Raw genomic sequence first — 13,782 nt, forward strand, 5'->3', positions numbered from 1 at the left:
CTGCCACTGTACTGAGAAAAGCACCTATAGGACTATGCATATGTGCAAGTAATGTACACAAATATAATTGTGGATGTCCAAATTTTAATGTTATCCAATAGTCATCTAATATGAAATATAAAACCTTTATCCACTTAGAAATGTGCAATGATGAGCATGGTGGCACCTGCTGGGTGTGATGGCACACATCTCTCATCTGAGCATTTAGGTGGCTAAGGCAAGAGGGTCACTGCAAGTTCGAGGCTAGCCTGGGCTACATAGTGAGACTCTGTCAAAAACAAAAACAAAATGTACAAGTCGTTCTTACTTGTAGACCATACAACAGCAGTGGACCAGAACTGGCATCTGGGCAGTAATTTTCAGCAGTCTCATAAAAGAGAGATGGGTGGGATGCAGAGGATAGAGATCCACCCCTGGAAGTCCATAACAAGAGTTTCTGCCCCACCTGTGGTGTCCAGTGGTTACAGTTAACCCAGAAGTAAGAAGCAGAATCACAGCACTATTTTTGCTTGTAAGAAGAATTTATTAAACTGTTACCAAATACAGAATACAAATATGTTTCAATTCTTTTGGGATATTTTGGAGAAAGAGTTTTGTTTTTCTGCTCCTTTGAGAGGTGACCTACTTTTAACCTTGTTTGTCATCTTGAGCAAGTCATCACACTTTCCTGAGTCTTAATTTTTTTTCCACTGTAGAAGATACAATTTGTAGAGAACATGCTCTTTGCACAATGCCTAGTATTTAACAGGTGGTCACTGAATGATGGTGGCTTTGCTTCTACAGTCATGTGCTGCATGCCAGCCAATGTTGGACTGCATAGATGATGACAGTCCCATGAGATTACATCACCTCCTGACAGTGCCTGCATCTTGATATATTAGTTTGTATAAGTACATTTTATTATATGCACACAATGATAAAATCATCCTTCTGCATATTCATTAGAATGTGTACCTTCATTTAGTGATGCAAGACAATATTACTAAAGAGTTACATTCTCCTTTCTGGGCAAGGCTTGGTGTCTCTTTTCTTAGGAATAGGCTCTAAACTTGTTGAAAAGAAACAGCCATTTCTTGATAGGTGCCAGGATGGCTGCTCTATACAGGGATGAGGAGTGGGCCAATTTGCAAAACTAAGTTCAAGCAGCTTCCTTTTGCCAGAACCTTAGGGCTTATTTCCCATAAAAACATTAGCTCTAGTTAACCTTTTACAAAAGCAAAAAGTGCATTTTAACATGTCTGTGTTGGTAAATAAAAACAAACCCCTTTCACTGTCAGTGGTCCTACCTCAGGGCCTCTCTGCCTTGGATCCCTACCCTTCTGTACCCAGGTCTGTGCTGGCTCTGGGGAAGCACAGCCCGAGGGTCCCAACTATAGAGACAGAGTATATTCATCCTGAGCAAAGAGGGTTGTGCAGCTCCCCGGGAACTGCAAGGAGAGGCAGGGAGGTGAGGCCTGGCCAGCTGGGTGGGGCCACCCTTGCCAGACTTTTCCTGCCCCAGCTCAGTGAATGCCCTGGCCCTCAGTGCCTAACTGTTGACTTCCTTAAGCCTGGTACAGACTAGAAAGATTTCCTTGAGCCCTTTGCCTGACTTTCTGCTTAGATCCAAGTGGACCCAGACCTACAAATCATGTCCTATCATGTCCAACTTTTGTACATAATTATAATTTATGGAGGAGGAGCAGCAGCAGAAAGAAGTGGGTAGGAGATGAGAAGTACTGGGGAGGAAAATGAGGGCTAAGGAAAATGGGGAGCCCTTTCTCACCACTGTGTCTGCAATTGCATGGACTCAGCTAAGCCAGGGGACTCCCTGACCCTAAAGCACTTAACAGGCTCTGAGGTGCTTTGAGCAGCCCAGACTGTGTTATTCTTTATCAGATACTTGAAGGCATGCAGCCAGCTTTGCCACAGAAACCACAGAAAGCCTCCTCCTTGGTCAGTTCCAATGTGGGAAATATTAAAATTTATGGAACTAAAGCTTAACAATCAACTGTAATTTGAAAAATAATAATTATGTACAAAAATGGGACAAGATAGGACATGATTTGAAAGTCAAATGGCTTCAACCATGCATTGTTTTTTTTTTTTTTAATAAATTAGCATAGTGGTGAATTTTAAGGCCCAGGTAATGGTGTCTTCACAAGTGTTCTAATAGTTGCCAAACTCATTGGAAACTTCCAGAAAACAGGCAGAATCTTACTCACTTTTTTCTGGAGATATCTATAAAGTCTATCTTTCATAAAAACATATGTGATTCATATAATTGTATTCTAAAGAGCAGAAGTGAACTTAATTCATGATAATTCTGAAAATTGTTATTTTGGTAACCTAAAGAAAAATATTAACATTGGCTTTTTGCAATCTCTTTTCCTGACAATAAATTATAGGTATAGATGTATGCCACTTGAGTTTCTGACATATACATATATTATGAAATGATTACCACAATTAGTATAATTAAATATTCCCTCATATAGCTAACATTTTTTGGATGTACGATGAGAAAATATCAGAAAATTTCACTCAGCAGATTTTAGTTCCATGACAGGTTCTTACTAATTATAGCTAATATCATAGTTACTGATATTCTCTATTTTTATGATTTTGCCTTCTTTGTCTTCTGTATATAAACGAGAACATGTTGTATATCTCTTTCTGTGTCTGTCTTGAGTGAGAGCATTGTGTCCTCCAGGTCTACCATGCTATCATATATGGATAGATTTCTTGATTTTTTACAGTCTGAATAATATTCCCTTTATCCTTCACATTTTTATTTTAAAGAGAATAGAACCAAGCAAAATAAAACAGAATAAAACAAATCAAAACAAACAAGTGTGACACAGGATTCAAAAAATAGGAACAGCACTGGTTACCATAATGCCTCTTTAAAATGGCTGCAAATACCTTCAGATATAGAAAAATCAAACAAAACAGGACAAAATAGAACCAATAAAAACAAAACAATGAATGCAATAAAGGACCTCAAAAGAAGACTATAGTAAATCCAAAATGGCTACCAGACTATATCTTGCTGTCTTCAAAGAAGCTGCCAGTGTCATTGGCAGCTGCCAGTGCCATTATCAAACAAAATAAAATGTAATAAAACCCAACCCAACAAAACAAAAAAATGATTCATGACTTAAAAACAGGATGATAGTAAAGCAGCAATGGCCATCATCCTCGGAGAGAGAGACCCCATAGATGCTACACTACACGTTTCCATCTTCTGAATAGATGATCACACCGCCGGCTTTAGACCTGCACAGTCAGTGAAACACTACACTAAACACTACAAGCATTAAACTGTATTCTACCTCAGTAGCCATCTTTGAAGCCTGTGTTTCAGTGGGTCAGCCAGTCACTTATGGCATGAGGTAGCAGGGTGGAGGTTGGCTATTCTTTCCAACCCATGCACTGGAAGGGCTGGCATCTCACTGTCTCCATAGTAGCCTGCACATGGCACCGATTTGTGGGGAGCACTTGCTTCTTTATGACTTCTTGTTCTTTTCCCCCAAAGTCCATGAATGCCACTGATGCACAGGAAAAGGCTGGTGTCTGGCTATGCCTCATAATGTTTTCTTTATCCACTCCTCTGTAATCCACTCCTGAGATGACTCAGTGTCTTGGTTAGCATGAACTTCTGTGATTCCATTCCTTTGGCTGAATACCTGGAAGTGGGATTGGGTCACATAGTAGTTCTGTGTGTGTGTGTGTGTGTGTGTGTGTGTGTGTGTGTGTATGTGCACGTGCGTGTGCATGTTTGTGTGTGTGTGTGTGTAGTATGGCAGAGGGTGTTGAATTCAGTGCCTTTATACTGTGCTATCACCAGCATTTTCCCCCCACCTTTTGAGACCATTCAGGCTGGCCTTGGGTTCGCTTTGTTGCTCAGGCTGACCTCGAACTTGAAGTGATCCTCTTGTCTCTGCCTCCTGAGTGCTGAGATTATAGGACTGCACCACCATGCCTGGCTCCACCGCCATTTTCATTTGAAGGCAGTTTGTACATAACTTATGACGTTGCCCAGGCTAGTTTTGATGCTGTGGTGCATCATGCCAGGGTGGTTGATTATTTTTCCTGGTGTGCAGAAACTCTTATTTTTGTGAAATATAATTTGTTCTAGTTTCGGGGAGGTGTTGTTTCAGTTTTTTTTATGTGGTTTTGTATGTGTTTTTTTGTATGTAGTTTTGGAGCCAACCAATGTTAAGGAATTTTCCACCTGACCTCCCTCATTCCTATTATTTTAAAGATATTCCACTTTCAATTCTTTCCCTTAAGGCTTTTATCCATTTTAGGTGATGTTTGTGTGTGAATAAGGAAAAGGTTTGGTTTTCTTTGTTTGAGTGTGGATCCACAATTGTCCCTACAGCACACAATGAGGGGACTGTCGTTTTTCTCCTGTGTGTATCAGTCCCTTTGACAGTCTCATTAAAGGCATCTGAGTGGGTTTCTATCTGGACTCATATTCTGTTACTATTCTGTGGTGTATCTCATTTGTTACCAAGGTCTCATATTGTTGCAGTATAATACTATTTTAATTACTTTCATTGTAAAATAAAATTTGAAATCAGGTACAGTGATGTTTCTAGCTCTCTTCTTTTTTCTGAAGATGAGAGATTATTAATAGTCTCTTGTGTCCTCATAGAAATCTTAGATTTTTTTTATTTCTAGGAAAATTTCACTGATATTTTAATAGCAATGCCATTGATATTTTTCTGGTTGATTTCAGATATTTTAATAATACTAATTCTTATATTCCAGTGTCATGGTATTATTATGAAATATATATTATGACAAAAGAATCAAGACTCTTGATTCAATCCCCAGCACTGCAAAAAATAAATAAATCTGTAAATAAACAAAATTGCTTGGAAATAAATCTATAAATAACCAAAGCTATGGTGGGTAGCCCAGTTGAGAAGTGTTTTTTTAAATTTTATTTAAAAGGAAAAAGAGAAAAAACAAAACAAAACAAAGCGGTGTAAGGGTACAAGTAAAAAAAACTGTAACAAATAATGGGTAATAGATTACATATTATCATCTTAGAGATAGTTGCTCAAGTCACAGTATCAAAGCATACAGAGTGGACATTCAAACGGTGAGACTGCAAACAGTTGTGTTCAATGATCCAACCAAAAACATTAATATGGTCAGCTATATAACACCCCTAAACACACTTGCTGTTGTATCCTTTAGAGCTCTTTTTTCCCTCTCTTTTTTACAACAAAATTTACACATTTGGGTTTTATTACTCCTTAATTCTTACTACTTTTTTTGGGAAAGAATAAAGTCAAATATGGCAAAACAAAGCTGTCAGTTCAAATCAAGGATAGACATAGCACATGATGTAAAAACAGAGTACAAGGTTATCAACAATGGTTACCATAATGTCTCTCGTTTCCTTAAAAGGAATTGTCTGTCTCATTAGGTATTATAAAGTTGAACAAAACAGTAGAGAACAAGACCAATAAAACTTAAGCATTGTAAACATTACAGGACTTCCAAAGGAGACAATAGTCAAACCAGAATGGGTATCTTAGTGAATCTTATTGCCTTCAAAGTAGTTGCCTATACCCTCAAACTTGATACTATCATACAGAATGGAACAGAGTGTAACCAGTCAAAACAAGATAGTGGGAGTATTACTGGACTTCAAAACAAGTTAATAGGAAATCAAATAAAGTTACTATTATATATCCTGCTAATTTTTTTTAAAATTTTCCCCTTAGTTAAAAAAAACCATAAAAATATCTAAATAATTTTTTAATGAATAAGGGAGAGAGAGATAAAAGAGGACATAACAATATAACAATACAGGTCAAAGCATGACTGTTTCAGCAACCTAGTGCTTCACCACCAAATAACCAAACTTAATAGTAGTTACCATAGTGTCTGTCTTTTTCCTTGAAACATTTGAATAAAACTTCATATACTATAGCTTCAAATATTTCCATATCAAGAAGCCCAGAATAAAGCCTTTCCAATTAATAAGTGAAAACTTTATAAGGCTTCAAGGCCACATAATGGGGAATCATGATTATCACGTATTATATATTTGAATCATTAATTACATTAGGGAAACTATTCAGTATTCACACATGTGAGATTGATTTATTTCACTTATGAGTATGGTCTCAAGCTGCACCCATTTATTGATAAATATCTCAATGTGACTTGTTTATGGCTGAGTAATACTCCATTGTATAGAAATAACACAACTTTTTTATCCATTTCTCAGTTGATGGACACTTGGGTTGTTTCCAAATCTGTCAATTACAAATTGTGATGCTATAAACATAGGTGCACATATATCACTGTTGTATGATGCTTTCACTTCTTCTGGGAATATGCCTAGAAGTGGAATAGCTGGAATAAATGAGACTTCCAATCCCAGCTTTTTGAGAAATCTCCAGACTGACCTCCACAAAGGTTGTACCAGTCTACACTCCCACCCACAGTGTAGGAGAGTTTCTTTTTCCCCACAGCCTCTCCATCATTTGTTGTTGTTGGTTTTCTGGATCCTGGCCATTCTTTCAGGAGTGAGATGGTATCTCAGTGTGGTTTTAATTTGCATTTTTCTAATGACCAATGATGATGAACATTTTTTCATGTATTTCTTTGCCATTTGTATTTCTTCATCTGAGAAGTGAGTATTCATTTCAGATGCCCATTTTTGGATTGGATCTTTGAATTTTGGGGGTCTGAGATTTTTTTAATTCTTTATGTGTTTTAGACAAGAGTCCCTTGTCTGAGAGAGAGTTCACTAAAATCTTTTCCCAGTTTGTGGGTTTTCTTTTTACTGTGCTGGAGATTTCTTTTGACATGCAGAAACTTTTTAATCAGAAGTGGTCCCAGTAATTGATTCTGGGAAGTATTTCCCATGCGGTTTGAGTCCTGTTCATGAATTCTCTACCTACCGCTATGTCTTCAAGGGTTCTACCCAATTTGTCTCCCAATAGATTTAGTGTTTCTGTTTTAATATTCAGATCTTTGACCCATTTAGATTTTAATTTAGTACACGGTGATAGACATGGGTCTAGCTTTAGTTTTCAGCAAATGGAGAGCCAGTTTTTCCAGCACCATTTATTAAAGAGACTGTCGTTCTTCCAGTGAACCTGCTTGGCTCCTTTATCAAAGATAAGGCAGTTGAGTATGTTTGTAGTTGTGGTTGTATCTTGTAATCTATTCCATTGATCTTTGGCTCTGTTTTGATTCCAATACCATGTTGATTTTACTACTGTTGCTTTGTAGTATAACTTCAAGTCAGGGATTGTGATGCCTCCTGCCTTGCCTTTGCTGCTTAGAATTGCCATTGCTATTCTAGGTCTCTTCTGGTTACAGATGAATTTTAGGAGTGATTTCTCTAGATCTATGAGGTAGGTTGATGGTATTTTTATTGAGGTTGTATTGAATCTGAATTAGAGTTTTGGGAGAATGTTCATTTTCACAATATTTATTCTTCTTATCCATGAACAAGGGATGACTTTCCATTTTCTGAGAACATTTTCAGTTTCTTTTTTCAGTGTATTATAATTTTCCCTGTATAGTTCTTTCACTTCTCTTGTAAGATTAATTCCTAAATATTTGATTTTTTTGGTTGTTAGTGTGAAGGATGTGGCTTCTCTTATTACTCTGTCAGTGAATTTGTTGTTGGTGTATAGAAATGCTATTGATTTTTCAGAATTGATTTTGTATCCAGCTACATTACAGAATTTATTTATTATATTTAAGAGTCTTTCAATGGAGTTTAGTGGATCTTCTATGTAGAGTATCATGTCATCTGCAAAACAGTGATAATTTAACTTTTCTTTTCCTATCTTTACCCCTTTTATTTTTCTCTCTTGACTAATTCCTCTGGCTAGTACTTCCAGTACTATATTAAACAGGAGTGGTGATAAAGGACATCCTTGTCTTGTGCCTGATTTTAAAGTAAAGGCTTTCAATTTTTGGCCATTTAGTATGATGCTGGCTGTTGGTTTGTCATAAATGGCCTTTATTATATTGAGGTAAAGACCATCTATTCCAATTTTCTGTAAAGTTCCTTTCATGAATGAATGTTGAACCTTATCAAAGGCTTTTTCTGCATCTATAGAAATGATCATGTGATTCTTACTTTTGGCTTTATTGATATGGTGGATTACATTTATTGATTTACGTATGTTGAACCATCCTTGCATTACTGGGATGAATCCCACTTGGCCATGATGTATAATCTTCTTGATGATTTGCTGCATCCTATTTGCCAATATTTTATTGAGGATTTTTGCATCTGTGTTCATTAGGGAGATCGGTCTATAGTTCTCTTTTTTAGTTGGCTCTTTCTCAGGTTTTGGTCCTAGAGTAATATTTGCTTCCAGGAATGACTTAGGAAGGATTGCTTCCCTTTCAATTTCATTGAATAGTTTGAGGAGTGTCGGCATTATATCTTCTTTGTATTTCTTGTAGAATTCTGCAGTGAATCCATCTGGGCCTGGGCTCTTCTTTATAGGTAAGGACTTAATTATGTTTTCAATTTCATTAACAGAGATTGGATTATTCAACAGTTTAACATCCTCTTGATCTAGCTTTAGTACTTCATATGTTTCTAAGAATCTGTCTATTTCTTCTGTGTTATCAAACCTTTGAGAGTAGAGGTTTTTGAAATAGGTATTGATGATCTCCTGTATTTCTATTGGGTCTGTAGTGATTTTGCCTTTTTCATTTCTTATTGCATGAATTTGAGCTTTTTCCTCCCTTTTTAAAATAAGGTTGGCTAGGGGCTTATCGATTTTATTTATTCTTTCAAAGAACCAACTCTTTGACTAGTTGATTCTTTGGATTGTTTTCTTAGTCTCTATTGCATTGATTTCTGCTCTGATTTTTATAATTTCCTTTCTTCTTTTGGCTTTGGGCTTGAATTTCTCTTCTTTTTCTAGCTGTTTGAGGTGTAGCATCACATTATTTATTTGAATTCATTCTGTTTTCCTGATGTGGGGACTCAGGGCAATAAATTTTCCTCTCAGGACAGCTTTCATTGCATCCCACAAATTCTGGTAAGTTGTATCTGCATTTTCATTTTCTTTTAGGTATTGTTTAATTTCTTCTGTGACCCACTGATTACTCAAGAGTGTGTTATTCAGGTTCCATGTGTTTGCGGGATTTTTGCAGTATCTTTTATCATTAATTTCTAATTTCAGAGTGCTATGATCCGATAACTTGCAAGGGATGATATCAACTTTTTGCATTTGTTTAAATATGTTCTGTGAGCTAATATATGGTCTATTTTAGAAAATGATCCATGTACTGCTGAGAAGAATATGTATTCTGATGTTGTTGGGTAGAACATTCTGTATATGTCTATCAAATCCATTTGTTCGCAGGTGTGATTCAGTTCTGTTATTTCTTTGCTCATTTTCTGTCTGGTTGATCTGTCCCTTGGTGTCAATGGTGTATTAAGGTCTCCTGTTACAATTGTGTTACTGATAATTTGAGTTTTCATTTCTGTTAATAGTTGTTTTATATAACTGGGTGCTCTGGAGTTTGGTGCATATATATTTAAGAAAGTTATCTCTTCCTCTTGGAGTTTTCCCCTAAGGAGTATGTAGTGATCTTCTTTGTCCTTTATGGTCATTGTTGGTTTAAGGTTCACGTTGTCTGCAAACAGAATGGCTGCTCCTGCTTTTTTTTTTGATTCCTGCTGCATGAAGTATTGATTTCCATCCTTTGACTTTCAGTCTGTAAGTATCCTTCTGGGTTAGATGGGTTTCCTGTAAATAGCATATGGTTGGATTTTGTTTCTTGATCCATTCTGCTAGTCAGTTTCTTTTGATTGGTGCATTGAGACCATTTAAATTAATGGTTATTACTGTTAAATGCTGGTTTATTGTTGACATGTTATCTCTCTGCTGTTGCATCTTTATCTTTCTGTTCTGTTTAATTATCTGCTTTGCTTAGTGGGTTTTTCCTTTGTGTTTCTAAACTGTCTTTCAATATTTTTTGCAGGGTTGGTTTGGTGTTCATGAAGTTCTTCAGCTGCTCTTTGTCATGGAAGTATCATATTTCATCATCTATTTTGAATGATAGTTTTCCAGGATACATCAGTCTAGGTTGGAAATCATTTTGCTTTAGCATCTGGAATACTTCACTCCATGCTCTTCTTGACATTATTGTTTGTGCTGAGAAGTCTGCTGTGATTCTGATAGGTTTTCCTTTATAAGTGATCTGTCTTTTCCCTCTGACAGATTTTAATAATCTATTCTAGTGTTGGATTTCTGGGATGGTGATTATTATATGTCTGGGTGTAGTTTTATTTTGGTTATGACTATTTGGAGTTCTATATCTTCACTGATCCTGATGTCGGTTTCTGATTGCATGCTTGGGAAATTTTCAGCTATTCTCTAAATATTCTCTTGACATCCTTTATGTTGTCTCTTTCTTTTTCATTAATCCCTATCATTTTTATGTTATTTTTCTTTGCATCATCTTGCAGTTGTTGAATTGTTGTTTCCTGATTCCTTGTTATTTTTAAAAGATCTTTCCTTTCCTGTTCACTACCTGCAATCCTGTCTTCAAGTTCTGAAATTCTATCTTCACTTTCATTGAGGTGTTTTTTACAACTCAGTGGAGTTTTTTATTTCCTGTATATCTCTGTGCATCTGCATTATGTATTCTGTTTGTTTCTTATATTGCTCATCTAGGGACTCTATCTTTTTGTTTAGTTCCTCCAATTTTTTAACTGTGTTTTCTTTAGATATATTCAGAATCTCTTTCATTTCTTTTATCATTTCTTCTTTTACCTGGAAGATTATTTCGAGTTTGAATTTCTTTAAAGCTTCCTGGAGTTATTTGTTAATTTCAGTAGCCATTGTGTCCGATATTTGAGGTGAATGGCATATATTTTCTTCTATATACATTGCTCCTAGGGTTTCTTGAGATGGGCTGCAGGTTTGAGGTTGTAATTTGGTCTTTCGTTTTGTCATTTTCCTATATTTCTGTGTTTCATGTGTTATTTGAAAGCTTCCTCAAGGTCTGTTGGAAATCCCCTTCTATGTTCGCAGCTCCTGAGACTCTGGCACCCCATTACCCCAAGTCACTAGGCCTGTAGAACCAATGGCCCTCTTCTGCCTGTTTAGAACTCCATAGTTCCAGATAAGCTGGGCTTCAGGGACACTGTGTGCCCACCTGCTTGTTGGAAGCTCCACAGTTCTCCAAGTGCAACATGGATGGGGAGGCGGATGTAGATGCCTCAAGCCCACTTATCCACTTCACTGCACCCGGAAGCCTGGAGGGTCCCAAACATTCTGGGCTTTGGGCAGAGTGCACTTAGCACTCACCACAGGTCACGGGGCCTCTGGAACCTGTGATGCTCCACTGCTTGCTGAGATATCCACACTCCTCCAGACACATGGGGAGGCGGATGCAGGCGCCTCAGATCCACCCAGCCACTCCTGTGCACACTGATGGTGAGGTGCAGGAGTCCCAAATAGGCTGGGCTCCAGGGATAGCATGCGCCCACCTATTTGTTGGAAGCTCCACAGTTTTCTGAGTGCTGCCGGAATGGGGAGGCGGATGTAGATGCCTCAAACCCATTTATCTATTTCACTGCACCCGGAAGCCTGGAGGGTCCTGAACAGACTGGGCTTTGGGCAGAGTGTGCTTACCACAGGCCGCGGGGCCTCTGGAACCTGTGATGCTCCCCTGCTTGCTGAGATATCCACAGTCCTCCAGACACACGGGGAGGTGGATGAAGGCACCTCAGATCTGCCCAGCTCCTCCTCTGCACACCAATGGTGAGGTGCAGGAGTCCCAAATAGGCTGGGCTCAGGGGATAGCATGCGCCCACCTACTTGTTGGAAGCTCCACAGTTCTCCAAGCACAGCCGGGATGAGGAGGCCGAGAAGTGTTTTTTAAAAGCAATTTTATTTCATTATAATTGACATACAATGAACTTACTGGTTTAAACTACAAAATTCAATGAATCTTGACATGGGACAAGGATATAGCTCAGTGGCAAAGTTCTCCCTGGCAAGTACAAGATCCTGTGTTTGGTTCCTGGTACCCAAAACAAAACAAAACTAAAGCTAAAAAAACAAACAAACAAAAAAAACTCCTAAGAATTCTTGACCTTCATGAGCCCCTTGAAAACCCTCACCCCAGTGGAGATGCATACATCATTTTCACATTTTCTTTGTGGCTCAGTGTAATTGCTTCCTTCCATCCTAAGCAATGCATCTGCTTTTTGTCTCTGGGAACCAGTTTGTATTTTTAGAGGTGCCAGGTCTGTAACCACCCAGGATGGGGGGGGGTTATTTGATTTTGTTTTTGTTTTTGTTTTGGGGGGAGCTGGTAGGGTTTTCAATCCTCATAACCATGTTAGGTTTCCTGTGTGCTTATCCTTGTCAGTGGCTGAACCATCACATCACACTGTGTAGATGAACCACAAATCCTCATGCGTCCATCAGCTGAGGCCCTGTGTGGTGTTTCCAGCTTTGACCTTAAAAATGAAGTTGCTGCAGTCATTCTTGTGTTTGGATGGAGATAGCACTCATTTCCCCTGGGAATGTACTTAGGTGTGAGTTTGCATCTTACAATTCTTCATGTTCAGCTCAGAAATTGTGTATCTGTCTTTCAAAGTAGTTGTTCAAAGCAGAGTTAAGATTTCTGGATCTTCCTGTATTTTGTTTGTATATTTTTCAGTCTTTTTGACTGGATTTTATAAAACTAATCTAAGGAATGGTTATTTCTATTATTTCTAATAGAGTTTATTAATTCTAGAATTCTATTCAACATAAAATTCAGCACTTTTTTGACTTTGGATAGAATTTTAAAGGTGGGAAACCCCCAAAATACTGTATATATGCACATATATAAATCACCTATAGTCTTAGCATCACAAATCTTTTGCTATGTGATGATTAATCTTCATTGTCAACTTGATGGGCTTGAGAGCTGTCCAAGTGACTGGTAACGTGTACTTCTGGGCTCATCTGTACAAGTCATGGAGGAGTGACCCTAGGTACTACATCTGGTCTCTGGTACCTTCCTTCCTGGCACTGTCCCTCCACTCTGCTTCCTGGCCACCATGAACTGAGCAGCTTTGCTCCAGCACACACTCCTGCTGTAGTGTCCCTGCCTTGGAACCACGCAGGACTGAATCCCCTGAAACCATAAGCCAGATTAAACTTCTCCTCTTCTCAGTTGTGGGTCTTGGATTCTGTGTCCCACTAATGGGAAAGCTTGACCAGGACAATTGTTTTTATTTTCATATATATGCTTCAACCTATGCAGCTTTTGTAGAATTGACCATAATTAACCCTTACTCTGAGGTCAGATGTTTGAACTGTTTTCAATTTTTTTACCCCTTTAAATGAAATGTTTACAAACATACTGTTAAATGTATTGTTTCATGATTTAGAATTTTTGTGACTAATGGAATTAGATTATCCTAAAATGTAAATATTTACTTATTTTTTATGTTTGCTTTTATATAAATACCCAGAACACACAAATCCTTAGAAAGCACAATAGTGGTCCATGGCTGAGCATGGGGAATGGAGAATGACAGTTTAAGGAACCTGGGTTACCATTGGGGATGGTGGAGGTGTTCTTTGCCAGGCATGATGAGGGTCTCATAGGCTTGAGTCATGAAATGCCACTGAACTGGGTGCTCCAGGACAGATGCTGAATTTTAGACTTGAATTTTGCCTTAATAAAGAAAGAACCACAGAAGAGGAGTCTCCCTACCTCCACCGCAGACATGCAGAGTGGGAGCCCCCTGAGGACAGTACTGGTCATGGAGAACTTTCC

Source organism: Cavia porcellus, unplaced genomic scaffold (genome assembly GCF_034190915.1).
Source record: "Cavia porcellus strain 051 isolate PalLab524CR breed Dunkin Hartley unplaced genomic scaffold, mCavPor4.1 scaffold_34, whole genome shotgun sequence".
Lineage (NCBI taxonomy): Eukaryota > Metazoa > Chordata > Mammalia > Rodentia > Caviidae > Cavia > Cavia porcellus.